The following is a 21,395-nucleotide window of genomic DNA, read 5'->3' as shown; positions in this document are numbered from 1 at the left end:
CACCCTGGTCTACAAAGTTAGTTCCAGGACAGCCTCCAAAGCTACAGAGAAACCCTGTCTCAAAAAAAGAGTCTATAGTAAGGAATTATTCACACAATTTCTTTGATGTAGACTCAGTCTGTTGATCTGTTTGCATGTCTCTCTGTGTATGTTAATAGGTATTTCTCTTGTGATATATTATAGCATTCTGAGCATTCAGAAATAATAGAGGCTAAACCCCATCAGGCTTCTTCTTAAGTGACTTAAATGCTATACCTGTGTCATAGACTAAGTACAGGAAAGTGCATCATTATACGAATATATTGTGAAAGAATTATACATTTACAGTGTTGTCTTTATCATGCTTATTTGTTTTATACATGTATGACATATTGTAGTATGCAGTAACCTATCAAGATTTGCATATCAACTTCACTCAGGAAGATTGGGCTTTGCTAGATCCTTCACAGAAGAATCTTTACAAAGATGTGATGCTGGAGACCTATATGAACCTCAATGCTATAGGTAATTCTGTGTATTTTCTATCACTCTTCATAATAAGGGAACAACTGTTTCTTGGTTATTGATGATCTTTTGTAATTTTGAGTGAGAATGAAGAAGACCAAGGAAATAAATCAGTCATATTTCTAAGGATCATTGAAGACAGTCAAATTTCAAGCAAATTTCACTGACAAATCATACATTTTCTGGTGCTATATTTTAGGCTACAAACGGGAAGATGATAATATCAAAGAACCTCACCAAAGTTCTCAAAGGCTTGCAAGGTAATTTTCATATTTTTGCTGATATAAATTTGCCTCTGAAGATACTTTATTGTATATGGAAGTTGCAAAGAAAAGCATCAGTGTACATAATCACATCATAAAGTGCAGTGACTATCATTAAATTGTCACAAGATCATATAACTTATCAGGTAGTAACTGCATTATGTTTGCAAGTCCTCTTTTAGGAAGGAAGAGAAGATATGACTGCCTTAACACCATTTGAGTCATAGCTCCATCAGAGGTGTGCTGATGAGAATTGCAAATACATGTAGTTTCATACCACTCATATTACAGAAGGTATACTCATTGAAAAGGTGATAAGTATATTTCCAACACATTCTCATCAACAAATAGTTCATAGTAAAGCTATTGTTAGTCATATAGATGTTCTGATTTTGCTAAGTACAGTCAAATAGATACTTTGAATCATGATTTTAGATGGGGGTGGACATGTGAATCCTTAATCCCTGTACTTTATGTCCATGAAGAATACAAATACAAAATCCATTATTTCAGTGTGGAAACCTTTTTATTTCTTACTCTTCTTTTAGTAGGTATGTCTTATGGCACTCAAAATGCAAACCATATGAACACAGGGACATGAAAAGGAGCAATGTACTTCTCTCCATCTCAGAACAATTAGAAGATATGTAGTAAACTGTGTATTTAGCAGAATTGTTGAACATGATTTAAATTTACAAGTGCTTGATTTCCAGCTTCATTTTTATACTGCAGAAAACTCTACATGTACAAGCAAAGTGGAAATATTTCCCATTTTCTTGATTCATCTTGTCAATGTAGTTTGAGTCACAATAGAGAAAAATTTATCAATGATAAAAGTGCCATAAATGTAAGAATTGTTTTTGTTCTCCATAATTATGAAAAAAATCTCATGGAGAAAAATATGCAATATTTGTAAACCAGGCAATAAAGTTTCATAGCATGAAAAACTTCAAATATGGAAAACCATCTTTAATGAAGGGTACACCATGAATGTAAACAAAGTGAAATGAGCTTAATACCTGATTAGTTATTAAAATTAGACAAAATTGTTAAATTAATTATAAATATTTAAGTTTTTAATTTTTTTAAATCATGAGTTCATTTTACATTCCAACCCCAGTTCTCTCCCCTACCCCTCCTCTTGCCCCCTTGCATCCTCCCACCCCTCTTTCCCCCTAGTACATCCCTAGTCCACTCCCCATCAGAGGTCATGAATATAGTAAAGCTTTTACATGTGTCAATTATCCTTTGCAGACATGAAAGTAGTTCAAAAGGAGAGAAGCCTTCTGCATATATTCAATGTCGGGAATATTTTGGATATGACAATCAGCTTCTAAGTCATGAAAGAACACAGACTGGAGGGAAAATCCATGAATGTAATCAATGTTGTAAAACCTACCTATGCCAAATTCATCTTCAAATGCATAAAAACACACATGCCAGAGAGAAACACTATGAATTTCAAGAGTGTGTTAAAGACTTTGCTCAGCTCAGTGCTCTTCCAGTACATAGAAAAACACTTACTGGAGAGAAGCCCCATGAATGTACTCAGTGTGGAAAAGCCTTTGCTCAGCAAAGCCATCTTCAAATGCATAGAAAAACACACACTGGAGAGAAACCCTATGAATGTACTCAGTGTGGTAAAGCCTTTGCTCAGCAAAGCCATCTTCAAATGCATAGAAGAACACATACTAGGGAGAAGCCCAATGAATGTACTCAGTGTGGAAAAGCCTTTGCTCAGCACAGTTATCTTCAAGTGTATAAAAGAAATCATACTGGAGAGAAACCTTATGAATGTTCTCAGTGTGGTAAAGCCTTTGCTTGGCAAAGCCATCTTCAAATTCATAGAAGAACACATACTGGAGAGAAACCCTATGAATGTACTCAGTGTGGTAAAGCCTTTGCTCAACAAAGTCATCTTCAAGTCCATAGAAGAACACACACTGGAGAGAAGCCCTATATATGTACTCAGTGTGGAAAAGCCTTTGCTCAGCAAAGCCATCTTCAAATGCATAGAAGAACACATACTGGAGAGAAACCCTATGAATGTACTCAGTGTGGAAAAGCCTTTGCTCAGCACAGTTATCTTCAAATGCATAGAAGAACACATACTGGAGAGAAACCTTATGAATGTTCTCAGTGTGGTAAAACCTTCACATATCTCAGTAGTCTTCAAGGACATAAAAGAACACATACTGGGGAGAAGCCATATGAATGTACTCAGTGTGGTAAAACCTTCACATATCACAGTACTCTTTGAGGACATAAAAGAACACATACTGGGGAGAAGCCCTATGAATGTACTCAGTGTGGTAAAACCTTCAAATATCTCAGTACTCTTCAAATACATGAAAGAACACATACTGGAGAGAAGCCCTATGAATGTACTCAGTGCGGTAAAGCCTTTATTCACCACAGTCATCTTCGAGTACATAAAAGAACACATACTGGATGAAACCCTATGAATATAATCAGTGTAGTAGAGCTTTTGCATGCTCCAGGAATCTTCAAATGTATAAAACAACACATCCTGGAGAGAAACCCTACATATGTACTCAATGTCATAAAATCTTTCTCAGCACAGTAGACTTCAAATATATAAAAGAAAACATACTAGAGGAAAACCCCTATTGATGGCAGAATTCTGATATTTCTGAGTAATAAAATTCCTGAATCATGTATGAGGCTAAATCTGTAAGATCCGAGAAATAGTGCAAACAAACACGAGTTCTTACCTCTACAAATACTCAGAACAAATGGGGTATCCTGTGTATTAAAATCCTCACACTGAATGCCGTCTCTTTTAAACCTCAGACTTATTCCTGAATTTCTTTCTCTTTGCTCCATACATTCTCTCTTCACACAGTCACATTCATCCCTGTCTCCACTCCCCTAGTGCTGGGATTAATTTGTGGCTAGAACCACGTGGCTCTGCTTCTCTTTTTATTGATTGTATCACAGGGTTATCTCAAACTCACAGACCTCATTTTCCTGTCTCTCCCAAATGTTTGTATTTAAAGTGCCTTCAGTGCCTGGCCTGTATGTGTCACTAGAATGACTACCTCTCATTCTCAGGAAAACATTCTTTGTTAAAGCAAAATCAAAACATCGCCACACACTATGACTGTAATAAGACTGATACAGTCTTTGCAAGTCACAGTCATCTATGAACACATAAAAATAACACATACTGGATAGAAACCCTATGAATACAATCAATGTGTAAATCCTTTTGTATGTATCAAAACCTTGAGAAAAAATGAAACTGCAGCGTGCTAATTTTTTGTATTTTATAGATGTAAATATTTGTGTTTAATCAATCTGTTGAAGCCTTTGTAAACTGAAATTGTAATGAGTATGAAAAGAAGGAAGTACATTTCTTATAAAAGATTGGGTATAATCATTATCCAACACCCAACCGTATTTATTCTGTAGAGAAAAGTAACTGTGACAACAGTTTGTACAAGGAATATGATGTCTGTTTACATGTTTGCACCAGTAAACTCATGGGGAAAAACAGATTTATGAAGCTCTGAGCAAATAGACCAGTCAAAGAATACCACCCTGGACCCTGAAACCAGAGGCACTGTAATAGAAACACTATGACCATTAAGCAAGAACCTCAAAAACTCACACTGATCTTGAATCCCTAGCCAACGAAATACACTTTTTTTTTTTTTGGTTTATCGAGACAGGGTTTCTCTGTGGCTTTGGAGGCTGTCCTGGAACTAACTCTTGTAGACCAGGCTGGTCTCGAACTCACAGTGATCCGCCTGCCTCTGCCTCCCGAGTGCTGGGATTAAAGGCGTGCGCCACCAACGCCCAGCAGAAATATACTTTTTAACTGAAATCAGGGTCATTGAAAGAAACACCTCTTCTATGACACAAGAGTCAAAGTTTACAAAAGAGACAGTGAAAGAAATAGACTCTGTCCTTAAAGCAGAGCAAAAGAAACTCACTCTATCTTTGACCAATTAAGGATTAACCTAAAAAATCCCTGAGCTCAGCCGGGTGGTGTTGGCACACGACTTTAATCCCAGCACTCGGGAGGCAGAGGCAGGCAGATCTCAGTGAGTTCGAGCCTGGGCTGGACCGACAGCCTCCAAAACAATACAGAGAAACCCTGTCTTGTAAAAACCAAAAAAAAATCCCTGAGCTCAAAATCAGCCAGTCCCTGAGCACAAAATCCAGGCATTTCGAGACCAGCCTGGACTACCAAGGGAGTTCCAGGACAGCCTCCAAAGCCACAGAGAAACCCTGTCTCGAAAACACAAAACAAAACAAAAAAGAAAAAGAAAAAAACCCAGGCATTGTCTAAGCATGTTCCAGCTCAGGGATTGAAAAGCAGTCAATCCCAAATAGAAATCTTCTCCTGGGTAAAACTGTCCCTAAAAAGCCCTTTATAAGCTCTGTGGCTTTTCAGTTGGCAGTTGCTGTCACATCAGGTCCAGTAGAATCTGTGTTACAAGTTCCACAGTCTGAGGCGATAACTTAAAAAGAGGGAGATCTCCTGGAACTGGTTGTGAAATTCTCTGTTGGAAAAAAAATGGGCCCTGGTTCTTGTTTCAATTTCTGTTTATTCTTCTATTCCTTTTTCATATTAAATGATCCTAAAAGCCTGTATTGACATATTAAACAAAAGAAATAGACAAGAAACCATACCCTGAGATGGGGTAAGTAGCCATAGCATCTTCTCTGTAAAAATGGGTGCTTTCCAAATCATTCATATCATGACATAAGTGCAAACAGTAAAAAATTTCCATGAATATAATTTTATATGGCTGCACAGTTGTTATTGTGAGTGGCCTTATGTTTATGGTAAAGAAAACTTACATTTAATTTATGTAAATTAGCAATGAGCTTGCTTCACATGGTAAAGAAGGTTTTTAATAAAAAAAAGAGTTACAATGGCACCACATTTTAAATAAACTTCGTTCAAGAACTAGGTAGTTGATGTTAAACAGTAACTGTCCATAAATATTCAGTAACTTGATTTAAGAAATATGTGGTTATCCTTAACCATGTACAATTTTGTATTTTGACTAACCCTGGACAATCTTATGTTTGGGATTTCTGCATTACTGTACCAAGTAACAACAATGTCATCTGTTTGGGTTTGCTTCAAAAAACACCCCCTTACATTGAAACTGTTTAAAAAATCATGCTTGAGAACTGCAAATTAAATTCAGATTCTATCTGCATCTGTGTTTGCTTGTTACCACCAATTACTTACCCACCTAATTCGAGGACCCTCATCCCATTGAGCTCCCATACTCAGCTGATGTTAGTCCATGGCAGCTGGAGACCTCATTGTGGTGTTCAATATAGGTACACTTTCTCTTGCCATTTTTCTTTTTTTCCTAAAAAATACATTTCCAGGGTAGGATATGACCTCTCCAGGGTGCTGCACATTTTTCGATATTGAAGATGGTAAGAACGTAAGCATCACAGGGTATTCACAGTCCAAGGACAGAAGCCCCACCTCTCCCAGCTGGCCCAGCACTTCTGCCAAGGCTCCGCCCAACTCACCGAGTGACTCCGCCCCTACCTTGACCCCGCCCCAGCCCCTCACCCGCTGCCTACAGCCTGGGGCCGCGCCCATGCCCGTGACGTCATAGGTTACCCAGGTGTCAGGGGTCAGCACCCGACCCGGGGAACAGGATCCAGGCAGGCATGGCGCCCAGCGAGGAAGACGCTGGTGTTGGTCACGTGACACATACGGGAAGTGAGTGACCCCATGACGTCACCGCCCCGCCCAGCCCACACGCCACCTGGAAGGAGCCACAAACTCTCATGTTCCCGCCCCCACCAAGTCAATCATCGCCGGCTCCGCCCACAGAGGGTGGGGACACGGGTCGGTGACGTCACTGCTGGAGCCCCGCCCCCTCCCGCAGACGGCCCTGCCACTTCCGTGAAAGCCCCGATCTTGGCGCGGCAGTCTTCTATCACCGCTAGCGTGTGACGTCATCGCGCCACCCCGCGGGCTCCGCCCACCGCCGCCTCAGGCTCCGCCCACCTCACGTAGCTGCCAGGAAGCTGACCTTAGTAGTTGGCCACGCCCCCTGAGTGGTCACGCTGGAGTCCAGGCCGCCCAGTCCCACCCCGGTCCCTGAGGCCACGCCCATTCTTCCCCGAGGCCCCGCCCCTCGCCTCCAAGCTCCTGCCCCTCACCAGGCTCGGGGTCCTGTGGGCCCATTTATACTATTATGGGTTATGCAACTTCCTGCGGGGCGGGGGGGAGGGGACCTGCTGGAGGAAGGGGTGAAGTCAGCGGCCAGGGCACCATGGCGGGGCTGGGTGTCCATCTGTTGTCGCCCGGGAGGGACTTCCCAGATGCTCATGTCAATCAGAGGGAGGGACTGCCTGAAGGCTCAGGTCAATCAGACGGAAAGAGGGAGGGACTTCTGCGACCAGCACGGAGGCTGGAATCCCGGAGGGGCTTCGGCTTTTCCGTCAATCAGCCGCGGAAGGGAGGGACTTCCGCATCTCCCCTGTCTGTCTAAGGGGCGAAGGCGGGACTTCCGGGACCAGAAACTGAGGCGGGAATCACTGAGAGCCTTTGATTTCCTGGTGATCCGCGGCAACTGTCAATCAGCCCCAGAGGGGAGGGACTTCCGTGTGATCTCCCAGCTTCCTGTCCATCACTGGCAGAGAGGCTCCAGTCTGTCAAAGGGAAGCAGGTGGGACTTCCTGGACCAGAGACTGCAGGCCTGGTTCCTCTCATGAATATGCAAATGAGAGCCCAGATCTGTTTTCGCTCATTAATATGCAAATGAGCATAAATGTGTCCTCCCCCATGCTCCTTCACTTCCTCCTGACAGGGAATGGGGCGGGGCCAGACAGGAAGTGGGGTGGTGGGGTGACGTTGTCAGGTGACTGTAGGGCGTGGTGCCGTCAGGTGACGTCGTGGCTGTTGCTCGCCGTGCGGGCCCCGCACCTGCCATGGGAACCCGTGACCCCGCCCGGGCCACGCCCCACGAGAATCCACAGAGGAAAATGCGGGTTTTCTCCCATTATTTGTTTTATGTAAATCAGGGGCGGGGCCAGACTCACAGGGGCGGAGTCATAGGGACATGGGCGGGGCCCGAGTCGCTGAGGGCGGAGTCACAGAGACATGGGCGGGGCCTGGAGAGAGGGTGGTGTCACAGGATCGGGGAGAGTCCACAGATGCAGGGGGAGGAGTCACAGAGCCTTTAAGGGAGGGGCCAGAGGCAGAGGGGCGGAGTCTAGGGTTGCGGGGCGGGGCCACGGACACAGGAGGCAGGAAGCAGTCATAGGGGCGGAGTCACAGGGAGGCAACCAAGGACACAGGGAGGTATAGCCTGGCCTCACTTCAGCTTCACTAATTCACCCCAGGTCATTCATTCGTTCATCCCCAGCTCCATCTACACTAAACAACCCCTACTGTTATTAGTGTTACTAGTGTTATTCTTATTATTGTTATTCGTTATTACTATTATTTCATTATTAATTTTATTATTAATTATCGTTAATGTTTTTTTGTTTTTTTTTTTGTTTTTTTGAGACAAAACTAAAGTTTTGTGCCACCACCTCTTGGTGGAAATAAAACATTTGTAAGACAGCGTTTCTCTGTATTGTTTTGGAGGCTGTCGTGGAACTCACTCTGTAGACCAGGCTGGCCAAGAACTCATAGAGATCCTCCTGCCTCTGCCTCCCAAGTGATGGGATTCAAGGTGTGTGCCACCAATGCTATGCTGAAGATCTGGTTTCTAGAAGTTCTGGACATTACCTTCTGATGGGGGACATCCTGCGTGTATGTTGTCTATCGGTTAACTGAGTAAAGCACTCTTGGTCAATAAGGAAGCAAAAAAACAAACAAAAGAAAAATCTGGACTGTGTGGGCTAGGATGAACCATGAGCCAGATTGAGATTCTGTTAGTCCCTGTGTTGACTTGAGCAGGGGCCCTTGGCCTCTGAGCTTTGTTGAATGTGGATTCCCTAGTGAGAGGGAGGATCTGACATCCTGGGAGACTATGAGCTGGTGATATCACTGTCCGTGTGCACACATAGGGTTTGCTTTTTTGTACAGCAGGAAGACAGATTTGGAAACAGAAGGTCTGCTTTCTTTTTCTTTCTTTTTTTTCTAGACAGGGTTTCTCTGTATTGTTTCGGAGATTGTCCCGGAACTCTCCCTGTAGATCAGGCTGGCCTAAAACTCACAGAGATCCTCCTGTCTCTGCCTCCCCAGTGCTGGTATTAAAGGTGTGTGCCACCAACACCCGCCTGAAGATCTAGTTTCTAGAAGTTCTGGATATTACATTCCAATGGGGGACATCCTGTGTGTATATTGTCTATCAGTTAATTGAATAAAGCACTGTTGAACAATAGAGAAGCAAGACAGGTGGCACTAGGAGTCAAGGAGGACTCTGGGAAAGAGAAGCACAGGGAGTCACCATGTAGGATGTGGGAGAAGTCAAAAGTCCAGTAAGAGACTTGGAAATACTCAGATTAGCAATGATGGGCTAAATACTTAAGCCAGAGCAAGACGGTGAGAAACCAAGCAAATAGCCAACAGCTTCATAATTAATATTGCATCCTTCTTATCATTTGGGGCCTCAGACAGCTCAGTCGCAGGGTCCAAGCGGCTGGTGGGAAGACAACATGTTACAACATTCCACTGTCAGGTTTGCTTTACAAATGTCAAAGATAGTTTACAAACTGAGACAAGAGGGGATGGCATCACCCTTCAGCAATAAGGGATTAGAACGCATTTTCTAATTTCTGCTACAGACAGGCACCATGGTGAGATTCAGTGAAGCTCACTCCCAGGGTACAAAGGGATTTTATGAGCTGTAGAGGTGTTTCAGGTCAGCATAGTATTTTGCATATGAATAGGGAGGATGCCTTGTTCCAGGCCTGTTCTTTGAGATCAGGATGGGCCTCATGTGTGGTTGTAAATCAGGGGTGGATCATTTGTAATAGTTTGGAGGTAATTTTTCTGGACTCTGCCTTCCACACCAGACAAAGACCATTTCTATATCAGCAGAGATATGCATTTCTATAGCACTTGCTATAGATAAATCCAACAGTGTTATTCACTGTTCTATATGTGAACAGGAATGGTGGCATTAACCTCTCCATGTATGTAGAAAGTGGATTTATTAGCATGTATCACAGGCTCTGGCCCAGGTAGTTCAACAATGGCTGCCTACCAATGGAAATTTGAAGAGTCCAGTAGTTCTTTAGCTCATCAGGCTGGATGTCTCATCTGGTCTTCATTGTGTACCAAAATTCCAAAGACATAGGCTCTAATGCTAGTAAAGGAATGAACTTGGTAGTCAGAGCTAGGGTAAGCAGCCAAAGAGAGAGAGCTTCCTCCTTCAATATCTTTTATATATGCAGGCTACCACCAAATGGTGTGATCCATACTAAAGGTAGATCTTATTCTTTCCTTATGTGTTTTGTTTTATTGGTTTTTGTTTTTGTTTGGTATGTGTGTGTTTGTTTGGGTGTGTGTTTATGTGTGTCTGTTTTCTTTTTTTTCTCACAGTTTCTTGGTTTATTCTTGAGATGCCAATTTTGCCCTGTGACCTGGGAAAGAAGGATGCATACTGAGTTAAGGGATGGTAGAGATCCTTCTGGAATCTCTCATCATATCCCAGACTGTCCCGCGCTACCGTCTCGCCAGCAAGAACGACGCAGAACACTCGGATCCTTCTGCAGTAAAGCTTTAATGCATCTTGAGAGATAGATGATCAGCTTCTTAGAGGGAGACCCCAAGCTAAGAAACCCAGCCCCTTATATAAGCCTAGGAGCTCCGAGTGAGACGTGTAGAGCCGGGATTGGTGGTTTGCACATCACCCCAGATGACGCCACGGGAGAGGCACAGCTTAAACGGTTAACTCCAACTGACAGCAGATGTCAGCGCCATCTTCTAACGGCAATAGCGATAGCGAGGGCAGCTCCTCACACCAGACTTCCTTCCGAAGGAAGCAGATTAAATAGACCATTCATTCCCTTTTCATACAGTTCCCAGTTATGAACAGGCTAGCACCATATAGGATCCTGATTTGTGCTTGGGGACTCGGGAGTGGCCGAGTGGAGAAGAAGAGTATGCAGAGCTGGGTCAAGGAAGCAGCAGGAAGGCACATCTTGGAATGGAAGGCCCACTTGAATCTTGCTTTATCTGGTACTCCAGGAAGGCGTAAGAGGGAAGGGTCCCAGCCAGGGATCAGGAGGCATCCAGTCCTTCACTATGGGAAGGGGTAGCACCAATAGGTACGGAGGGCACTGATGGCGGGGAGGAGGCATGTGCGGGGATTTTCATCAGTTCTGAGTTATAAGCTCCTTGCATAGAAGTCTCGGGGAGGCAGTGGGCGGTTGGATGGGGAAGAGAAGGAGCCAGCATACCGTGGGCTGTTGCCTTGGGATGAACGGGAGGGAGCTGGGCTCTCCACTCTCATCCGTCCACACACAGGAGAAAGAACAGAGTCCCACAAGCCTGGATCCAGAGTTCCCGGTGAAAAATAGAATGGCCGCGAAGCCTGAGCACCAAGCAGCCCTACGCGGGCTCCCTTCAGCTTCCTTCCCATCTCAAAAGCTCAGTTGCTAAAGCAGATGGGACCAAGTTCAAACTCAAACTTCTGGTTCGTCTGACCAAAGTCAACGGCAGCCACATTCCACAGAGGCAGAAAGCCAGCACGAGAAGAGCTGAATTCAAAGAGGGTCCTCGCCTGTCCCTTCCGGAGCTGGCAGCCATCATGGGAGAACTTCACGGTAGTTGCTGTTGTCTGGTTGAAGGACAGCTCTTCCCAGTTGGTCCCTTGGAAGCGGATGGAGCGCCTGTGGTCACAAGCAGCTTCATTCAGCCAGGCCACTGAGTTCTGGCAGGAGTAAGTGAACCTCTGATGGGCTACACCACTCAACAGCTTCAGGAAGGTCAGTTGGACCACATTCACGGGGGAGCCATCAGCATCCACATAGGAGAACTTCTTCCCTCTGCGGAAAGTGCTGTACCAGTCTCCAGGCTTCTCTTTGGATAAAGAGGCCAGTTTCACCATCTCAAACTTCTTGTCCGGGTAGAGACAGGCCTCGCCTCCCACAGTGAAGTTGCAGAAAACCTTGAAGGCATCCCGTGAGGAGCCCTGATTGGGGTCAATCCAGTAGTCTCCATCGGTCAGGTGTGGGTGGTTATGGTGAAGCTCATGGCATATGAGGCTTGGGTGCTCGGCTGTGTCAGGAGGTCGTCGTAGCTGCTCCAGCTCCAAGCTCAGTGAATCGAGTGAGGCCACCACCTCCTCCAGGCCACCTTCCGGGGTGTCCAGCACTGAGCGGTGCCTTCGCAGACCATGCGGCCTAGCAGGGGGTTCGGGGGGACAGGAGGACCCGCTGGTCCAGTGTCTCCACGAGGACCAATAGATCCCGGGGACCCCTTGGATCCCTTCTGCCCCAGAGGGCCCACCACACCTGGGGGACCAGGGTGACCTAATGAACCAGCCGGACCAGGAAGACCGGCGTCTCCCTGGGGCCCTGGAGGGCCCTGCGCTCTTGGCAACCCCTGATTGCCTTTCTCACCAGCCTCCCCCGGGGGACCAATAAGGCCTATTAGCCCAAGGTGGCCCTTGTCCCCCTTGAGGCCAGCATCTCCCTTCAGCCCTGGGAGGCCAGGGGGGCCCAGGGGCCCTGGAGGGCCTATCAGCCCAGGAGGTCCCAGGAGGCCTGGTTCACCCACAGGACCAGGGATCCCTGGGAGACCATCAGGCCCAAGCCATCCAGGGGGCCCTCGAGCCCCTGTGTGGCCTGTTCTGCCTGGGGTCCCATCAGGCCCAGCATCTCCATTGGCTCCTTTCTCTCCCTCTCTGCCTTCTGGTCTCATGCGGCCAGGGGAACCCCTCTTGCCAGGGAGTCCATGGGCACCATGTTCTCCTGAAGCTCCAGGTGGCCCCGGACCCCCAATGTCACCAGGATCTCCCATCTCTCCTGGAGGGCCGTCCACACCCTGAACTCCAGGGTCTCCCGGCGGTCCTAGATCTCCAGAGAGTCCTGTGGGGCCCATTCTCCCCTTAGGCCCGTCTTCTCCAGGGCGTCCCTTCTTACCTGGAGGTCCAGCAGCCCCTGATGGACCCGAATCCCCCTTTTCACCTATTTCGCCTTTGGGTCTAGGAATGCCAGGAACTCCTGGGGGTCCAGCGGCTCCAGTATCCCCCGGGTCACCCTTTTCACCCACAGCACCAGTCTGCCCTACTCCTCCAGGCAGCCCTGGAGGGTCCTCTGATCCACTGGGCCCAGGGGGACCCCGAGGGCCTGGAGCTCTATGGGGACCCATGGATCTCAAGTCTCCAACCTTGCCCTTCTCCCCAGGAGGGCCTGGCAGCCCCTGCAGACCTGGAGGACTAATTACATCTACAAAGCCTCAGACTCCATCATCTCCCTTCTGCCCAAGAGGCCAGGGGATCCCCGGCGACCCTGAGGCCCATCAGCACCCAGGAGGCCTGGATGACCGGCTGGACCCCTTATCCCTGTTGGTCCGGGTGGGCCCGCATCTCCTTTACACCCTTTGCTTCCCTTGTGACCGGGCATCCCTACTTCCTCCTTGTCTCCTTCCTCACAAGAAGGCCCTGCAGCTCCAGGGGGTCCCTGAAGCCCTGGCAGCCCTAGGATACTATCTTTGCCAGTGGGACCAGGGGCACCCCGTTCTCCCAGAGACCCTTTCTCACCAGCAGGACCAATAGGGCCTTGTCCACCACTCTGGCCAGGAAGCTCAATGCCACCAGAAGGGCCTACAGGACCACGTTCACCTGGGGAGCCATTGGCCCCAACAGGACTGGGGGAACCTTGTCTCCCTTCAAACCAATGGCCCCTCCTTCCTGGGGGACCCCAGGGGTCCTAGTTCACCCTTGGTGCCTTCTTTGCCTTCTATGCCTGGAAGACCTTGTTCACCAGGAGGCCCAGGGGGCCCTGGGGGCCCCTCTCGCCCAGAGGCCCCATGTCCCCTACCTTCCCCCTGAGGACCAAGAACACCAGCTGGTCCAGGGGGCGGCTGTCTGACCTTGGAAGCCCAATTCTCCTCTTTGTCCAGGAAGCCCAGGAACTCCATCTTTCCCCTGAGGACCTGGGGGACCCTTTGGTCCAGGGAATCCTGGAGGACCTTGCAGACCAGGGAGACCCTTTACTCCAGGAACCCCAGGAGACCCATCTTGGCCCACATCAACCTTGGAACCAGGCTGGCCTGTGGTCCCTGGTTATCCCCGGTCTCCTCGACAGCCAGGCATACCACGTTCTCCTTCCTCCCTTGGCTGCCCTGCTTTGCCCCTTTCGCCCTTCTCCCCTAGGGGTCCCAGGGGTCCAGGAAATCCAACAGATGCTTAGGTCCTAGGTGTCCTGGGTAACCTGGGAGACCTGGCACTCCAAGCTTGCCCTTCTCTCCTGCTGCTCCTGGGAGACCCTCATCCCCAGCCAGTCCCTAAGGCCCCTTTTGTCCTTCTGGACCATCCTCTCCTCTGGGACCTGGGAGTCCTGCGTTTCCCCGGTCGCCTTTTGGTCCCTCATCACTCTTGAAGCCAGGAAAGCCATCCTCTCCCCTTTCTCCTTTCTCTCCTTGGAGGTCCTGGTTGCCAGAGGTACCCTTCACACCGCGAGGTCCAGGATAGGCCAGAGGGTCTGCTGATCCTGGTGGACCCTGGGCCCCCTTTTCTCCTGTAGGACCCTCATGGCCGGGGTGACCCAGGGGGCCCTCAGCTCCTGGGACACCTGGAATTCCGGGGTTTCCTGGGGGACGCTTTTCCCCAGGAGCACCAATGGGCCCCTGAGGGCCTGGAATTCCCTGGGAGCCATGGTTTCCTTGCTGTCCTGGGGGACCTGTTTCTTCAGGAGGGCCCACGTTGCCTTTGCCACCTGGCACACCATCACTTCCGGTCACACCCGGGCATCCCAGGGGTCCAGGGAGGCCTCTGGGGCCAATCAGACCTCAGGGACCAGGCTCTCCAGCCTGGCCAGTGGGCCCTGCAGGTCCTTGCAGGCCCTTCTCCCCATCCTCTCCTGGGGAGCCAGGTTGCCCTACATGTCCAAAGTCACCCCTCTGGCACTTCTCACCAGGCAGCCCTGGAAGGCCATCAAAGCCCCAGTCACCCTTAGGTCCTGTGTCTCCGGGGAGCCCCGGAGCCCCATCTGCTCCAGCTCGGCCTGTTTTGACTTCCTGGCTGGGAGGCCCAGGAGTGCCCTGTAATCCTCGGGGACCCTGTGGCCTTGTTTCTCCTGATTCACCTTTCAGACCTGGGTATCCAGGAAGGCCCACAGGGCCTGGGCATCCAGTGAGCCCCACTGGGCCAGGGGACCCTTTCATGGAGAGCTGAGCCTGTTGCAGTATTGCCTGGGCCTGGACCTGCTGGAAGGAGACTGGGGGCCCTTTGGATGATGAACCACTCGCAAGATGGAATGGCATCATAATCACGTTGCCAGGAAGACCCAGACTCCATCAACACCTGGAATTCCTGGGAGGCCAGCAGGACCTGGTAGACTTCCGTCCCCAGGGATGCCTGGAGGGCCTGGATGGCCTGGAGGGCCTGAAGGACCAGATATTCCCTTTTGAGTAGAGACTATCCAACAACCTCCAGGCAATACTATAATTAACGCCCTCCATGAGCACTCAGGAGGCTGAGGCAGAAGGATCAAGAGGTTGATTCCAGTCTGGGCTACATAGTGAGATCAAGACCAGCCTGAGGTTTATAAAAGAAAAGGAAGGCAGGGAGAGAGAGAGAGAGAGAGAGAGAGAGAGAGAGAGAGAGAGAGAGAGAGAGAGAGAGAGAGAGACAACAGCTACATGAGTGCATGCGTGTGTGTGTTTTCTAGACAGGGTTTGTTTGTGTAGACTTGGAACTCATTCTGTGGATCTGGCTGGCTACAAACTCTGAAAATCTGACTGCCTCTGGCTCTTGAGTGCTGGGGTTAAACACAAGCACTGCCAACAAACAGTAAAGGTGGAATTCATCAACTTTTTCAATGCAGGGTTTCTATGTGTGGCTTTGGCTGTCCTGGAACACATTTTGCCAGTCTGTCCTGGAGCTCACAAAGATCTGCCTGCCTCTGCAGGTGATGGAGAAGTGAGGTTGGTCTGCAATGTTGAAATGCTGGAACTTTGTCAAGCAGCAATGGTCACCATGTGGTCCCTGCCATTATTTCATAACATAGCTTCATGTGCTATGGATATGAATATAAGTAATTATTATTTGATATTCCCTGCTTATTTATGTCCCCATTATTTTCCAAAGGGGCACTTCATCTTGAAGTCCTGCCTTCAAAGGTGATTGTCTATAGATGAGTTATAATGTCATGGCAATGTGATTTATTAAAAATAAATAGTTTCTCTTAAATGTGTGTGTGTGAAATGTGATTACAAGTTTTTAGACCATGACAGTTATGTAGAGACCAGAAATCAGCATTGTGGGGTCTACTTTTGGCCTGCAACTAGTGAATCAGTATACCTGTAAAATTTTAATTTCCCTGTGAATCTCATTGTGGGAAAATACTTGGGTCTTCCAAGTGAGAATGCCTCTATGGAAAAACATTTACTTCATATCTGACCACCTTACAGGATAGACAGGAACTGACAACGTGGGAGTGTTTTAAAGATGGGGAAAACTCATTATTTTTCTTCATTATATAATTTAGCTTTGAATATAATGACCTTCTATCTAAGCCTGTTAGGACCCCAGGGATGGATTATTTACCCTATATTTTCTTTTTAGCTCCAAATTAGTCAAACTGAATAAATATGTTTTAATTTTTCATTAATTTTGTCATTTTCCCTTCTGTAATATTTTTTTCTCTTCTTTTTAAGAACAGTATTTCTATGACTCCCTGTCTGGCCTAGAATTCACACTTAAGACTAGGCTGTTTTACAAAATTAGAGAGATCTGTCCATCTTGACAGAAAATGTCTTACCACATTGATAACATTCATAGTGTTTCTTTCCAGTGTGTGCTCTTTTATGAGCTATGAGATTGATATGTTGTGAAAAAGCCTTACCACATTGATTATATTCATAAGGTTTCCCTCGTATATGTTTGCTTATGTCTTTTAAGCTCACTACAAGTTGCAAAGCTTTACCACATTGATTAAATTTGTAAGGTCTCTATCCAGTATGTCTTCTTGTATGTATTTGGAGAGTACTGACATGTGCAAAAGGTTTACCATAGTTTGTGTTCTTTTATGTCTTTGAAGCTCACCATGACTTTCAAACACATTATCACACTGATTACATTCATGGGTTTTCTCTCCTGTATGTGTTCTTTTATGGAGACAGAGATAGCTGTGACATGCAAAGACTTCACCATACTGAAGACTTTCATATGGTTTCTCTCCAGTATGATTTTTCTTATGCTTTGAAGATGCCTATAACACACAATATTTATTAACACATTGATTGTATTCACTGGGTTCTGTCCCATATGACTTTTAAAACCTTTGCCGTATAAATTATAATGCTGAAACTTAGTTTCTTTATAAATTGATTTGATGATTTGGCCTAATTGAAAAGAGGAATGAGACCTTAAGTTTTAGATTCATGATGCTTCCCTTCATGAGGGGTTGTTTTATGGCTTAGCAGATACCTGTGAGAGTAAGCGCCTTTCTTTCATGGCCCATATTTATGGCTTTTTAATGAGATTTCTCACATATTTGAAAAGAACTGGAGGAACTCAGAGCTTTGCCATACATATGCATTCATAAATTTCCCTATAGTGTGGGTCATAGTACACTGGCAAAATATACCATGACAAATGGAAGTATTCATACAATGAAATTCTCATAAGGGTTTTCCCTAGTATAAGTTTGTTGATGTCTTTCTAATGATGCTGTAAAACCAACTAATTGTAAACTTGTATCATCTTCAACAAATTTACTGAAAGTGGGGACTATTAAAGAAATATCTTTTGGCCGGGCATTGGTAGCACACGCCTTTAATCCCAGCACTCGGGAGGCAGAGGCAGGCAGATCTCTGTGAGTTTGAGGCCAGCCTGTTCTACAAGAGCTAGTTCCAGGACAGCCTCCAAAGCCACAGAGAAACCCTGTCTCGAAAAACCAAAAAAAATATCTTTCATATCTCCTGAGAGCCAGAAAGAGAGAAAGCAGGAGAGAGAGAGAAAGAGAGGTACATTGCTTCTTTCCACATTCTAGGTTAACATGGCTTGTATGTATAGTGACATAGATATCCTCATTTTACTTAGTTTTTTGTGACAAGATTTCTCTGTGTAGCTTTGGAGCCTCTCCTGGAATTAACTTGGTAGACCATGTTGGCATCCAACTCACAGACATCCACCTGCCACTGCCTACTGAGTCATGGACTAAAGATGTGCCCTGCCACCACCCAACTCTATATGATATTTTCATTAAAGGAAGAATAACAAATAAAACCTTTCCACATTGCATTTACACATTTTGACTTTCTTTTACTCAGACGTATTCTTTGGGTGTTTTAACCTTCTTGACTCACATAAACTGTCCCTTTCAATGACACAGAAATGACCATTCCACAATATTTTAGGTCCCTGACAAGACACCAACTTTCCAGTAGAAGCCTGTCTCCTTGGTAAGCTCATGGAATTTTCTGAAGCCTGGGTTTTCTCATTCTCCAAGCTCTGCATGCCCAGTGTGGCCTGCTCATGCTCCAACTTCAGCTTTTTATAGAAAGGATTTGAACTGTGATAAGGCCTGGAACAACCACCATAAACTCCATGAATACAGGCCTCCAAGGAACAAAAAAAATATCACCACATTTTCTTTTCTATCTAAAATAAAAAAGGTTACAAGTGATATAAGAAAAAGTATATACAATAAGTATAGTAACTATATACAATATTCAAGGCAATAAATGCATCAACAATGTCTAGCTCATCAGCATTTGACTACCTCATAAAAAATACTCCCCTCTCTTTCCTATTTTGCTTTGTCCAAAATGTTGTACCTAATTCTAACTTGCATTGTCAAAAATATCATTTTTGTTCTCTCAACCTTATACACTTTACATTTCTTAAGTGAATTTTTGGTCTGAATGTGATATCAAGAAGGAAATAATATTACCTGAGTAAGCAGGAAGTGTAAGCAACAGACTACCAAAAATTGTGAGAAATGACAGAAACTGCTGGCTGCCTGGACAGTTACCCAAGTGTCCTCTGTAACATTTGGTCATTCACCTTTGGCCTACCGGCCTAGCATATTTGACACACTTTTCTTTGAGGCAGTGTTTTTGAAGGACTGTCCCACCTTGTCTAAAGAAGGTTGACATTCACTCTCTATTGTGTCCTGCTGGCCCAATTTGGATAACACACTGTCAGCAGTTGAGGCAAGAGCACTTTCTTGCCCAGTGGCTTACTTTTGCTATAAAGGAAATAAAGCACATGTGGAGTTTCTTTAATGCCCATCATCTGCTCTGACATAGATTGGTGCTGCCAGGATCAGATGTGTCCCATTTTCAGTAAAACAACAACAAAACAAACTGTGTAGTCAGGCAGTAGTGGTGTACAAACATAACTCTTAGAAATCCATCAAGTTAGGATGCTACTGGAATAAGATTTCTCCATTCAGAAGGTGATGCTAAATTTCATTCAGCACTTTACATTTATTTATTTTATGTGCATTGATACTTTTTTCCTGCATGTATAGCACTGTGTGGTATCAGGTCCCCTAGAACTGTAGCTACAGACAGTTGTGACCACTGTGTGGGTGCTGAGAATTGAATCTAGGTCCTCTGGAAGAGCAGCCAATGTTCTTAGCTGCTGGAACATCTCTCCAGCCCCATCATTCAGTCCTTTAGCTACAATTGTAACTGGTAGCTTTACAACTGGAGACAGAGTTTACTTTCTCTTTCCTTGGTGATTGGACCTTTGATGATGGCTTTTCCTTTTTAAACTTTAATAAGTTTCCAAAATGAATGCCTGTAAGATTAAATTAATAAACAAGTAGTTTTACACTAAGTAACAACTATCTATCAACTTGACAAACAAGTAGCCAAATTTAGCCATGTATCTAATGACTCTTATTATTTTAGAAATTTTTCATCAGAAACAACACCCAACCCTATGATTCACTGTCTCCCTTATTCTTTAGCTTTATGTAATAGAAAATGATAGTTTCTGCAAATTTATGTATTGTGATATTAAAGTATTTGTTAAGTGTATTCTGATGTGTAGTTAGAGTATAAATTCAAAATTAGTACAGAAATTTATTTGAGTGGAAATCCCACAGTATTAGTCAGGTTTCTCTAGAGTCACAGAAATTAAGAATAGAATCTCTTTCTACATCTATCATCTATCTGTCTATCATCTATCTGTCATCTATCTATATCTATCAGCTATCATCTATCTTTATCCATCTATCATTTATCTATATCTGTCTCTGTCTACCATCTGTCTATCTATATCTATCATCTCATTTGTCATTGTTCTATCTAATTCTATCTATCATCTATCTATCCATCTATCTGTATATCTATCTCTATGTATCTTTATCTGTCTGTCTATATTGCCTATGTATATATCTATCTATCAATATCTATCTATCATTTATTTATCTCTATCATCTATCTAAATGTATCTGTCTGTATTTACCTATGTCTATCATCTATCTATCTGCATCTATCTATATATCTTTATAATCTATCTACAACCTATCATCTATCTTTCTATATCTACCTATGTCTACCTGTCTATCTAATTATCTATCTATATCTCTTATATATCTGTTTATCATCTATCTATCATCTATCCTCAATCTGGCTATCTATCTACCATCTGTCTGTCTGTCTATCTATCTATCTATTTACATAAGTGTATATGGGGATTTATTGGAATGCCTTGTAGGCTGCAGTCCAAAAATAGCATGCAGTGAATGGAAAGTTGAAGAATCTAGAGTTTCTCAGTCCCACAATCTTTGTGTCTCAGATTATTATTTTTTTTAAATGATGAAATCCCAAAAAAGTAGGCTTCAATGCCTGTGAAGGAATGGGAAAGCTAACAGTGAACTAACACTACCTTCCTTCTTCTTTGTCCTTCCAGCATAAGGTGTGACTTAGATAAAAGGTGTTCCTTACTGACTCAAGGTCTGGATTAAGGGGGAGTGTCACCCATCCTCAGGATCTGCATTAAAAGCATGTTATCTTCTTGCCTCAAGGTTCAGATCACAACTCTTCCTTACATTTCTGAATTATATTCATACCAGATATAGTCAAGTCAACAACCAAGAATAGCCATGACAATCCACCCCTTGTCAACTTGACACACAATCATATCAACTTATGTCATGATTAATTTACAAATGAGAAACAATATCCAAGTCATAATTATGCCTAAGCATAATATAACTATCCCACATACAATCGCAAATGTATTATATATTTAGAATAGTGGCCAAGTGTGTTGGGGGACCAAATGTACATCTGATAGCCATTGATATTATCCAAATTGATGTTACCACATATAGTGAGGAAATTGAAAGAAAATACTGTTGCAATTTAAGAATGTATCATGTGAGAGAAAGATGCCATGTGATTTTTATTGAGGTAAAGGAATGGGAAAAGGGGTAAGGAGGGAGGGAGACTGGCCTCTGGGGATAGGAAAGGTAGAAGAGAAGAGAGAGACAAGGAAAGAGAGAGGGGAAACAGAGAGAGAAATAGAA

The 21,395-nt window shown here is 45.1% G+C and overlaps 1 pseudogene; it reads right to left on the bottom strand.

Moving 5' to 3' along the window:
- Window positions 1-11,269: 11,269 nt before the first annotated feature.
- Window positions 11,270-15,308, bottom strand: LOC121138555 (annotated as a pseudogene).
- Between the last annotated feature and the right edge of the window lie 6,087 nt (window positions 15,309-21,395).

Source organism: Mesocricetus auratus, unplaced genomic scaffold, assembly GCF_017639785.1.
Source record: "Mesocricetus auratus isolate SY011 unplaced genomic scaffold, BCM_Maur_2.0 contig_3437_pilon_obj, whole genome shotgun sequence".
Lineage (NCBI taxonomy): Eukaryota > Metazoa > Chordata > Mammalia > Rodentia > Cricetidae > Mesocricetus > Mesocricetus auratus.
This window is presented reverse-complemented; position numbering and strand designations above follow the sequence as displayed.